Source organism: Cephus cinctus, unplaced genomic scaffold (genome assembly GCF_000341935.2).
Source record: "Cephus cinctus unplaced genomic scaffold, Ccin1 Ccin1_scaffold0867, whole genome shotgun sequence".
Taxonomy (NCBI): domain Eukaryota; kingdom Metazoa; phylum Arthropoda; class Insecta; order Hymenoptera; family Cephidae; genus Cephus; species Cephus cinctus.
Window position 1 is genome coordinate 263,776 of NW_014333451.1, and position 13,083 is coordinate 276,858.

The following is a 13,083-nucleotide window of genomic DNA, read 5'->3' on the forward strand; positions in this document are numbered from 1 at the left end:
CCCGACCGTCCCCATCGGCCCGCGAATGGTAATTAGCGATTCCGGGTGAATGGCATGTCTATTTTGGATTAATGTGAAACAGGACTAATAAGATAACTACGACGTTACCGCTATGAAAAACGATCTTCTCGCTTACACGAAGATACGTCCTACTGTCGATCGATGCTTTACAGACTTCAACTCGGTTGCGTGTACGTATATCGTCTTACGGGAAAGGATCGCCATCGTTTCTTCAATGTGGACAGTAGTTAGGTTTGAGAGCGGTGATCGGTCATTGCGACGCCACAGTAATTAACTCTGGTCTAGCTTTACAAGCGAGCGCACAGAGGTTTGAGTCTGCTTTCATGGAGGCGAACTGGGAAAAGAGGCAAGTTTACAAGCCCGCAGCTCAATGCGATTTACATATCGTTGATATTTATATAGCTACAGGTTGACAGTTCGGCAAGGGCGATAATATCCAAGTCGACGTTGCCAGGCGTAACAGGCTGGTTAATAAGCTCTGGGTTAGCTTTAATTATTTATGGGTCCCAGTGCGAGGCGTAAGTTAAGGTAGCGTTTACATGCAATTGGCGAATATTCGATAATTTATTGTCGTTCGTCGCTCACGTGACATAATGTTAAATGGAAAGGAAACGTACGATTGGCTTTAGTACGCGTCACGACCGAGCGTGGCGCTCGGATCGCAAAGCACGAACCTTCTCTCCGAACTCTATTTCGCAAGCGTATTGTGAATCGGATTCACAAATAGCGGAAGTACACCAAGCAGATACGAGCTGCGATCGGAATGACAAATTCGTTAAAGAAAGTGAAAACTACACGGTACGTATCCTGGTACCGTTGTCTGAGAACAAGAGTGCGCGGTCATTACGTTACGGGCGACTGTATAGCGTCACTCGTTGTTGTGACTTTAAGCCGGTGAAAGAGGTCCTTCGGATAAATTAATTATTAGCCAGTGTCACTGTCACGTGTCTTGCATGTCTCCGGAGACATTAGAGTCAACCAAGGAAAGTTTTGGTCCCTGACGAATCGTCTGGCTTAACGGAAGAGTCGCGCTTCGCCGCTTCGCAACTCTAAAACCACTTTAACTGCTTCGCCAGACGAATTTCGGCCGACACGACACCTCGATTAGGGACTTACGCAATAAGTCCATTAGCCCGTAGCACCCTGTTTGGTAATAAAACGTCTTGTGGACTTTAGAACAGAAGAAAGAAAAAACCTTAAAGTCACATAACACACGATGTCTATTAATTTCCCTACCCTTTCAGGTACATCCTCAGCAGACATTTTTTTTCCGCCAGTTCAAAGCCCGTGCAGGTCCCCTCCGAGCTAGCCCACCTCGGGACCTCCGACAGGCCCTCTTCGTAACAAAGTGCGTACTAGAAACGAAATGGGTGCAGACAGAAGACACGTATAACTCATCCAATATGGCCCTGGTAACCCCAAGACTCTGTCTCCCTGGTAAAGTACTGTTATGAGTGACGGGAGCAAGCAACGGCAAGACCTACGGTCGTGTACAGTTTTCCCAGGGCACTTGGCATTCGTCTGGCATGACAAAAAGATCGGTAAGAGAGAAAAGGAGAGAGGGAGAGAGAGAGAGAGAAAGAGGGGCAGCCTCATGAAAACGAGAAATAATATGCTACGTGTACGAGAGACAGATACGATTTCGATGCTATCGCGGCTGAACTTACCAATTACGAGTTCCTTGAACTCTCCTTAGGACTGGTCACTTTGGGAACGTGCTTGTATACGTACGGGTGCGCGTATACGCAAGGAGATACCAATCTTACGCAAGGGAGAGATCAATCCAATTTCTCGGAAGAAGCGCCTCTTGGTCGCGCTATGGAATGTCAGACGCGCCCTGGGTCAATTCAGCGAATTAGGTCGCCTCGTACCGATGTCGATGCTATCCAAATGGCCCGTAACGACTTTTACGAATAATCCTTACAATCCCCGTGACCCAACGACACGACCCGGTAACCTTCTGGCGAACAGCTGTATCCCCTGGCGATTATATTTATTTAATGTAATAACGGAGTTGCTAGAGGCTCGAGCAAGGTGTGATATGGTGCGTATGGTATATGACAAGAACAATGAATAATGCCGAGCAAGGGCGAATCAGCCCTGAGCCACGCGTATACCTCTGCAGCTGTATATATACAGTGATACAGCAAGAGCATTGATACAAAAGTATAAAGAGGATGGTTTTGTACGGATGCTTAGTAATTTTGGATTAAACCGTAAGACGTCCTTCCGCGTTAAACACCGTTGAGTTTGGTAGTCACGAAGCCTACGAAGCCCCGACAGATAGTCTATCGCGTACGAAACGGGAGTTTCAACGTCGAGACGTGACTCCCGGCGCACCGAGCGACGTCACTTTTTCTTCTTTTGTTTTTTACGCCTAACAAAGGTAACAGAGCGTGGGAAGAGGAGCATCGCTATCGGTTTACCGGCCCGCATAGCATTATTAACGTGCGCCTATCGGGTCTACGTTTAAAACGAGCATAATGTGCTCGCGAAGCGGTTCGCACTATCTGCCGGCCATTAAAGTCGATTTGCCTTTGTCTATGCGTATACACACTGTGCATTATATACCATTAGAAGCGTTTGCCGGCTAGCGCGAAAGGTCGATTCGGCGGCTTCGTCCAAGGAATATTCTCCATTGAGATCGATGGCTGGTAGAAAATCAGAGCTCGTTAAATTTTACTAGCTCAGATTCGGAGGTTTGAATTCACGTTATACGCGTCGCGATTGACTCTGTGTACGTGTGTAAATATTTTCTTCCTTCTATCAACGTCACGTCGCGGGAGACGGGTTTCTTTGAAAAGTATGTCAATGCAGAGCCGAGCGAATATTACTTAACGAGTCGCATTGCTTTATATAGACAAGAAGCCGACTCTGATTACACGTTACGAACGTACGCGCGGAGTAATTTAAATACCTGGTATACTATAATCTAGAAATAGCCAACTACTCAGACGGCATACACTGATCCTTCCCGTAACCCTGAAATAGCCACGGCAAAGTTCCTCGGACATTCGCGAGCAATGATACGCGCCAGCACGCTTATTACTACCGTGGGGCTCTCTGAAGAGTGAAAGGAATTCACGTACGGCTAAGTTTTGTAATTAAAGCGTACACGGCAAGCGGCCAACACGGCGCGGAATGACCGCGCGTGATATAATTTTCCGAGTTATCTATTAATATACGAGAGCACCAGACTGGGCTGCATAATAATATTCAGACACGCGGAAATGAATTGCCTGTCTCGAACGATAAATCGTCGGCTACCTCGCGCGACAAAGTTTAAAGTTAAACGAGGCAACGAATAAATGAAAACGGCAGCTGCCACGTCATCGTTACGTAACGCGGACAAAGAAACGAACGAGTAGACGGTCGTCGATCGCTCGTCGTGAAGATCGGCACGTGCCGATCCCATCGAAGCTTCTCGTGCCGACGATGACCGATTGTCCAATCAGAGACCTCCGAGGGCCGATCGACCAATCGGCACTGCGTAGCTGGCCGATCGGAGCTTAAAGCGGGGACCCCTTGTAAGTTGAATTCTTTCGGACCACACACGGCCCAGCAACCCACAGTCAGCTGCGTTAAATGTCTCGACCGCCTTTACACAATGTCTCAAGACAATATGGTCCTTCCGCAGGATCAAACGGGGACAACGATTGCGTCACACTGAAACTGTCTTAGCCCAAATAGCAGTAACTATACTTAGGTACGTATAAATCGAGGCCATACATGGCAACGACGTGTTACGAAGTGCCGCGAATTTGTACGCGAGCCTTGGACCTCCGGCGCTTTTTTATAAGACGCTCCTTTCTTTCCCAGCAGCCGGGACGCCGCGACGTACGAATTCACGGCGACGGAATGATTCACCAAACGGTGAACCGACGCTCCTCGCGCTACCGCGTGAAAGTGAAGTCAGTCGGTAGCATCGACTGTAGCAGAGAAGAGGAATACATGAGCAACGATAGACTAAGGTGGATTCTGCACAGAGCATAGTCCAGATTTGAATTACACTTCGGAAAAAAAAAAAAAAATTCTCATATTCCTCGCTCGAGCGACTCGCGACAGAGTCGTAGGAATCGTACGACACGCGAGGAGTGCAGTCTTAAGGTATATATTTCGTAACGGACCAATTACAAAGGAACTTCCAGGAAGGGTGGTGGTATAAACGGGGAAAAACAATTTTGAAAAAATGTTAAACCGAGTAACAACCACGTAACCCACAGTGCACGAGTCTCAGGGAGATACGCTTATGCAAGTTCATCATCTGCCGAGGAACCCGAGAAATCCTTGCATATATGCAAGACACGAAGTTCACTTTCTCGAGACGAACTCCCGGCCAAGGTGAAGCCCGTCGATCTGGGCGCCGATCAAGATTCCGATCTACGCAGACCGTTCACCGTCTCTGTGCTTCGAGATCTTAACGTGGAAACAGCCGGGAACGATCTCATGCTCGCCATATGTCGCTCGAATTCCAGGGTCACGATCCTACGTCCGAACGAACGCTGATACCTTCTTTCGTTTGTACCGGAGAGACAACAGTCCCGCCTAGCAGCTAATAGTGGAGCATATATCAATATACACGCGATACGTAAGTGACGCTCCAAAGGATTTAAAGAGGAGGAATCTCTGGATGTTCGCACAAAGTGGAATGAGACATCGAGCCCAAGTTGGGACCGCGTGGCTCAAAGCCTGTAGGGGCAACCCTATATATATACGCTACAGGTACGTACTACACTGCGTAACCGTAAGCCGGGTCGTCCTTTCAACGGGACCCCGTAGAAGTTGCGCACGGACCTGGAGGTTGTCCAGGTTCTTGGTAGCCGAGGGTAAAAAGCTCGCTAACCGGCAACAAAGCGGTTACCGGCGAGTGCCCGGTTGCTCCGCTCCATTACGAGACGGCTGACGATTTAGAAGCCGCATACCGCGCGTTCTCTCATTTAGTCGGCGTTCGACTTTTTTCAGGATTGCCCACAGCCTCGCACTGGCTGTCGCTACTTGTACCCGGCTACACTGTAGTCTATATGCATTCGCGGTATACCGGCGGCCATTGCTTGATGTCGGAATGTTGGTAAGACACGCTGTTCTCCCGATGGGCGCTATGCTTATAGGAGTAATGCCGGCTACGATTGCCAAGGTAGACTATACTGTACGGCTGCGAGAAACAGATGGCGATGATCGGGATAGAATTGGGATCGCCGTCATCATCTGTCGATCTTCCGTTAGCGACGCTCTGCATTATTTACACGGGTCTATTTAAGCCTGCGCGAATCGTGAATTACGTTGCAAGAGGGGGTTGCTGCGAGAGACCTTCCTCGGGGTAGTTATCCTTTTTTCCCTTCTTCTTGCTACGTGCAATCTTAGCGAATGGCTCGTAGCGCGAGCGGAGAAGCGAGCTCGTTAGCAGTAAAGCCATGAAAGCGTGCGAAGTCCTCTGGCATTTAGAGGCCAGACGGAATCCCTTCGTTGCCCGAGCGCCTAGCTAATCAATAACAAAGAAATCGATCAAGCAGAGAGTAACGACGAGAATGCGTACTGATTGGGTAGTGCGAGGAGGCCACAGTCGTATAAATCACAGAAAACCAGAAGCATCCCCGTGACTGATTCGACCAGGCAGAAAATAGAATCTCGTACCAAGACCCCGAATACCAGGTCGTACGACGTCGTCATAACGCGGACACTTGTCTAGCATAGGACTGCGAGTCTAAGAACTCAATTTGACTGGAGCAATTACGACGGCAAGCGATTCCGTCGGCGTTCCTTGATAATGACAAGAGAGCGCACCGAGGGCCCTACCGGCAGGGACCGAGTTCCCCGAAGAAGAGCTCTACCCACCAGGATAGGAAATCGGTAGTAGGTGGTGGGAGAAGGTGAAGCTCCAAGTAAAAGAGGTGGAAGGTGGGAAAGAACACAGCGGGCAAACTGCACGGGTATAAGCCAGGTCGACTGGCAATTCAAACAAAGAGACTATTGTTCTACGGACGGAGGGAATTGCCACGCGCCTGGCCCTCCGAGAAGGACACCTAAGAAACAGACGTACAGCACGCTAGGTACGGCACTGAAGTTCAACGTTGCTGTCCCGTCCCCCTCGCGGGTCTTGAATAAATCCAAGATGCAACGAATAAGCCGGCAGTTCCCGCAGCTCGCCCCCCGCTACTCCGGTATAAAGGACATCAAGTCCCCGTAATTTATGGCCAAGTCGTAGGAAGTTTGACGTTCGACGGGGGCGCGCTGTAAATCACGTAGCATCTCTATTACATGCGGCGCTCGCGCACTGATACGACTCGGCACAGGGAAGTTCGCCGCCGAGCGAATGTAATATCGCGCACGGTCGTTTTGCTTCATTTATCTTTGATTCCGCCGGGGTACGCAGGTACCTGGGTATAGCCAGATACACACGCGTACGGTATACCCCCCGGGGGCTGGGAGCAGCCTTGATCCAGCTCACATACAGACCGCCTACTCGAACGTCCCGTAACCGCATGGATAGGATATATATTTAATACGGGATTAACATCGAGCTCTTTGCTTCCCTCTTTAGTCTGCCTGTACCCACATTGTGCGGATATATATACACGCGCGCACTTTCCCATCATCTGGTATCTCCTCCTATCATTCCGTATCGTGGCTGCGGTGACGCCGCAGCCATCGCTCTTCTATCGCCTCGGTAAATGCACCTCTGGTACACAACTGGCAATTACGTCTAGGCGGAACTGGAACCGGGCGAACTTCAGACAGCTGTGCGCGCGCATCTTCCTGATTCATTTTCAGCCGGTGTAGGACGATATACCTGCCCACGTGTCAAAATGACCCCCCGGGGCCGCCGGGACTATTCGCGCTCATTGTATCCAGGAAAAAGGCGGATGGACGATCATGAGAGAAACGGCAAGGCGGCAAATTCACTTCGCTCTCGCGCGGTACAACGCGTAGGACTGTTACCTAAAACGTAGCTAGTTTCGCGCAGGTAAAACGGTACATGGCCGGTATAAGGCTGTCGGCGTTCGCGCGGCTGATGGCTGCATCTCGCTTCGAGGTGAAGAAGATGCTTTATTAATTACAGGCCGACGAGGACTCGGGACTCGCTGAGGACGGTTGGAGGCCTAGAGGGTGAAGAAAAGTCAGGAGAGAGAGAGAGAGAGAGAGAGAGAGAGAGAGAGAGAGAGAGAGAGAATCGGATGGAGAAGTAAGGCGGCGTTTCTAGGAGACGAATACGAGCTGAATAGTAATTGACGTCGAGCCAAGTAAAAAGCCGAGTGGCGTAGTCGTGCTTGACTCTCGTGAGACTGTATCGCCAAGAGAGAGAGAGAGAGAGAGAGACTTGGATTAGGTCGTGTCCTTTTAATGGGCGAAAAGCGCGCGGGGTGCGAGAGGAGGAAAAAAATTCAGTAAGAGAATATCTTCTTGCTGGACGGAAGGTCGGATGAGGAATCGTGGGGCTATTAACCCGTGTATCTCTACGATATTTGTAATTAGGAAATTATTAATTAACGGGAGCTGCTCGATCTGCCTAATGACTCGTGGAAGCCGATAGGTCTTACGCTTAGTACCCAGGGACTTCGCTAGGATTGCGGGCGTGTCAGGAACGTGATGTCTATTATTAATTGGTACGATCCTAGTATGAAATTGCACTAGGCGATAGGTGCACTATCTGTTATAGCGCAGACCTACTGCGACTAACGCCTGGACTCGCTAATCGAACCCTGATAAGTCGGTCGGCCGATATCATTGGGCAATCTTGAAACGCAGTCAGGTGAAATAATTATGTCACTCTTGATCTCTCGAAGGTGATCAAAGAGATACGACCAATTCCCAAAAGCCACTGCTAATATCCTGAACGGTGATTTTAATCGATTATCGATACATAATCGATACTCGACAGGGAGAAATATTCGTGGCCGCTCAGATGACTGATCGATTGAAAGCATCCAGGCTTCTTACACGATACCGCTAGTGCAGGTACTTGCTGGACTGATAGCTTGGAATGGATTCATGGGGAACATTGGTTCCAGCCGCGTACGTAATGGCCTGTACGCAACGTAATTATTTTCCCATGGGATGCGAGCGCGAGCGAACTTTGGTCAAAAGTCATAGATGAAATTAGCACGGTGGGCGATTTACTGATTTTCTTGGTCGATTCTGCTCCGTAGGATACGTAATCTCAAGTGAGATTGATTATCAATTCGATGATTTAAATTTGCGGTAGATCCGCCGGTACAGGGTGATACAGAAGGTATTTCCTATTATTGTGATTAATTCCATCGACCTGATTGCTCGACCGTGCTCATTTTGTATTCGGAGTATCGATCGCCCGCACTGGTCACGAATATTTTTGCATTTAGTCCATATTCTTCGTTTAATAAGAGTCAGCTGCTACTGGTAACGAGGTAACGTTGTAATATCGTCAGAAATAGAGAACGAGGATCGTTGCTAGACAATTTTTTTTTATTCATACGGCTGAGTTATCGAATTTAATAAATGATTTTTATATAACGTGAATTTTATGCTACGGAATATGACGTCAGGCATGACGTATGGTTGATGGAAAGCTGGTTCAGTGATCAAGTGCTACCGATTAACTTTACTAAACAATGGCATTGATAATTGACAGAACGTAATGACTGAATAGCGTAACATCAGTAAATTTCTTGATAATTTACCCCAAAATTGGATTTAAGTATTGGTACCGTTACGAATCGCGGGCCAACGATGAATTTCGGTTTTATCAAGGATATATTGAGGAAGGTATATTTACTGCGTGTCAGACATTGAATTTTCCATTTGAAAAAATGTATCGATCACTCGATCAATGTTATGGTTAATCTTTGTATTCTCGACGTGAAAGAAAAGCATGTAATCGCCATAGTATCGATACGCCGTAAACCTTCGAATGATAGGATCACGCTTTATAGGGTATTTCAAAAGTGATCAATCGGTTCAGGGAGTACGGTGAAAATAATACGAATTTATTTCCTAACGATCATGCCGATCATAGACCATAACTGATTCCGTTCGAATTGTCTAAAACGATTTCTGCTGAATATATACGGGGAAAAAAACATAGAAATGAAAAGAAAAGCACGTCTATTTCACATTATTGAATATTTCGTTCTGGCTTATTTTATTTCTGTGGTGCAGAACTAAATAGTAGGAAAAAAAATAAACCGCACTGCCCGGCAGGATATCAATGGCTGCTAGGTGAAAATTCGAATAGTCACGCTACGAAGAGCACAGAAGGGACGGTGAGCATTATTGACCATACATGACGTAATACAGCGTCGGTTGACGACACTAAAGTAGACGACTCGAAGAGGAGAAACAAATAAATATTATCTTAATCGTCAATCGGCTTCGATACGATAAAGACAGTTATTCCCATCTGTGAATTCAATTCCAATGTGGTTACCGACGTCCATCGATTGTTTTCGAATCAAATAAAGTCCGATAAAATATAAACGAGTGATAATCGATCTCACCGAACAGAACACGAGACAGCGCTAATTATTGTTCTATATAAGCAAGTTTTGTCGTTCATTGCACAATTATTCCATATGCCAACACGTGCGATTGCACTTTTAAACGAAACTAAAAGCTGCCGCGTTAGCAATTTATACGTTTGTCCAATAACGAAGCGTACAAGTATCGTCACTTTAATGGTAAAGAATAAAAAGTGTGCATCGTTAACACCATGAAACGTACCTCCTTATACGAAACTTATTACTCCCGAAAACCATCGTGTTGATGCTAGCCGCCAAATTGTAAACACTCAAATTCAACATCTGTCCAACCGTTAAATCATCAAGTCATGATATCACCACGTTCGTACACTCGCGTAATAACGACGAATCGAGCGTCGATTGTTCTTTTCACTAGACACTTCGAAACTCTCGTAAAATCATCGTCCGCGTACACTTCACTCGGTCGCGTTTCCATGAATGCGCCAAAGACGGTTTACCATCCTACGAAACGAAGCAACAGTCTGCGTCACTGGCGCAAGCGAACACGCGAGCGCTCGGACAAATAAACAATAAGAAAGCAATAACTCTCCGGGAGGCGTTTTTGGCAGCTGTCAAAATCGCTGGAGTGACGTTGCTTTAAACTCTCTAGTTAGCGTTGCGCACTGCGCGGGAGCTGTCAACAGAATGAGCCGACCCGCTGGGAGCCACGGGTCGGGCAAGAGGCACAGATAAAAAGAATGAGCCGAGCACGGCCGACCGTTCCCGAGCATCCACGAAGCGACTCGACGCGTTGGATCGGCGACAGGTCAGAGCCTGTCAACTTAGTTTCAACTCAGATCCGAAGCCACGATCAGTACAACCTTAGTGGATATAATGAAGCACGTATGACATGACGTATCATATTAATATACGATAGATAATTAAGAATATAAAGAATCGAGGAGATACGACGAGAATAAACTTATAAGACATTAACGTACGGCATAAACATTATTGTTTTTGTTTGTTTGGTCGTTGACGCGTACTGTTATGGCGACCATTAAAGTCACGACCTTCTATTAATAACGATCCGTAAGAAGCACACGTACTCGTTCCAACGACAGCGATTCACGTTAGCAGGTTTATCCAAGGGCGGTATTTTCAATTAGATCGAAAGAACAGAAAACACGAGGTTGGCGGGTGATCGTTAACGATCTTGAAAGCTCCCGGAATCCAAGACTCCAGCACGCATCCCATCGAAGGTGAAGGTTTCTCTCCTTCTCCGCCAACCACGAAAGCCGTTTATTATACAACCTGTATAAAAGCGAGCAACGAGGCGTGAGCCGATCATTTTTTTTAACGGTTTCCGTCGAACCAACCGAGAGAGAGGTTATGCCCACCCGGTCCTCCTTTTTCGCATTCTCGGATAATAACAGGCCTTACCCGCATCGAGCGATCGTTCGTCCCAACCAAGAAAACCGGCACAGCCTCTGGCGTTTGTCCTAGGTAAGTGAGTTTAACGTACATACATCGCACGGTACTACGTCGCTCCTGCTTCACTCATTCTTCTGCATATCCCTCTCACTCTCTCCTGCATTCTTCGTTCTTCTTTTCACCTTATTATATCTCTTCCTTTCTCTCCCAGGTACTGGCAGCTAATCAGACTACTTGCAGTCAGTTTATCCACGTCCCAAACAGAAGAGATTTTTGGACTTTATTAACAGGTTGGGCCGATACCTTTTTTTTTCACGATGAAAAAGCGCCACGACGCTGTGCAATTTCGTGTGATTGATCAGGCGTAATGCACGTTACCAAACTACTCGTACAGCATCGATATGGATACTTCTGACATACATATATCTCTATCTATATATATACACAGGCGTAACGATCTCTACAGAAGAATTTCACGAGTTTAGTCGTTTTATTTTTTTTTAAGGTCAAGGGTTCGTTTCCGGCTTCAGCCTCCCTTCTGCCAATGACTGCTACTGATATTATCGTACACGCGACTTCTTCCTATTGAAACGAGAGAAACTGACGAATTCGCGAACGGTCAACTTTCAAAACTCCATTTGGCCTTAGTAGAAACGCACGGCTTGACGTGGCCGGAGTAATATGACAATCAAATACTTTTTTCATAGCGAATACGTCACGTCCTTTATGTCAGGAGCTGCACGCTCGAGGGTGTTATTAATCCAATACACACACATATATATATACACGTATATATACGTACTAAACCTATATGCTTAATAATAATTATTGGTTCTCAACGAACATCGTACTAAAATGGACAATGGGACAAAAACAGTAAAACAACTTGAACTCGATTTCTTTACACCGCATTGTTCAATGAAATATCCTTCCGCTGTTGGGATGGGAATATTTTTTTTTAACGATAAGTGTCATTCACCGTGACACGATTGCAGTTATCGGGGTTATCGATGCGCTTCCGTTCCGCGAAACCATATGCAAATACGCACGCCCACACTGTATGAAATTTGCATTCGTCATTGTTATTATGATTACCTGGTGCAACAAGCAACGAGCTTCATGTCTCCGTGTTCTGCGTTGTTAATCATTTGATATCCAAGACTTTTGTTCACACGGGTGAATTGCATTCTTCTTTTCGATAATACGAATTTCACGTACCGCCCGTTATACCGCACTAAATATTTACACTCATGATTTATTTACTTCGATACACCGAATTATACCTTACAATAATTTACTCGCGAATTTATCGGCTCTTCATTCACGAGGGGAAAAAAAACACGTCAGCTTATCAGACGCGCGTTCAGTCGACTGCCGTTTTAACCACTGATGTCATTTGCTATTTTAGCGATTTCTAGTGGTGCTACTGATATAACCCACCGTACTTCAGTCTGGCTATTCCGGTCGGTATGGCCCTGGATCATCGCGAAATTCTCGACCGTTTTAATTTACACGCCAAGCCCAATGCTACAGCTCGAGCAACAGCTGCTCAAACACGTACGAATTGCATAGATCGTTAAGAAGATCGAAAACGAAATTCCCAACGATCTTCGGGCAGTCAACGATTCGGTGTTTTGTAAGCCATTCCGTACTGATTTTCCTATCGCGTGATACTAGAGCCAATCGTAGATAGACTTACTATCAGTGAACAATAAAAAAATGCATTAAAATTTCTTTTGAACCTCTAAAAAAGCCTCAATAAAGATTCTAATCACGCTGCAAAACTAAAGTATATCTATACCTAGAATCCTTGTACTTCTTCGTTTTCACCGCGAATCACACACAGATATTACCTTACGCGGTGGATACTTCTGCAACCTCATTTTCCCAAGTCCACGAGCACCGCTCGTACTATTTAGCAAGGTCTTCTCGTGTTGCAGATACGAGAGATCGTGCGTTCGGTATCGATGCGAATAAAGTATACATCAGACATAAAGCAGTCTAGTCTAGTGCGCAGTGGGACGATGGTGTAATAGAAAGATAAAAAAAATAAAAATTTGCGAAAACACAAAAATACCCAACGGCCCCCTATTTTCGAGACTTACGACAGCTTCGAGTGACCAGCCACTTTGGTAACGGAATGTGTAAACAGACGAGATCTTGATTGCATAATCGCTCCGAGGTAAACAAGGTAAAA

At 46.4% G+C, this 13,083-nt stretch overlaps 1 protein-coding gene and 1 long non-coding RNA gene across 5 annotated transcripts in view; one reads left to right on the forward strand and one right to left on the reverse strand.

Annotated features, from left to right (window-relative positions):
• LOC107271029 (serine/arginine repetitive matrix protein 2) overlaps positions 1–13,083 on the reverse strand; it is an 89,739-nt gene that overhangs the window by 9,694 nt on the left and 66,962 nt on the right. The window lies entirely within an intron of this gene.
• LOC107271030 lies at positions 9,808–11,972 on the forward strand. Its single transcript, XR_001538494.2, has 3 exons — positions 9,808–10,958; positions 11,098–11,176; positions 11,392–11,972. It is a non-coding gene; the product is annotated as an uncharacterized LOC107271030 (long non-coding RNA).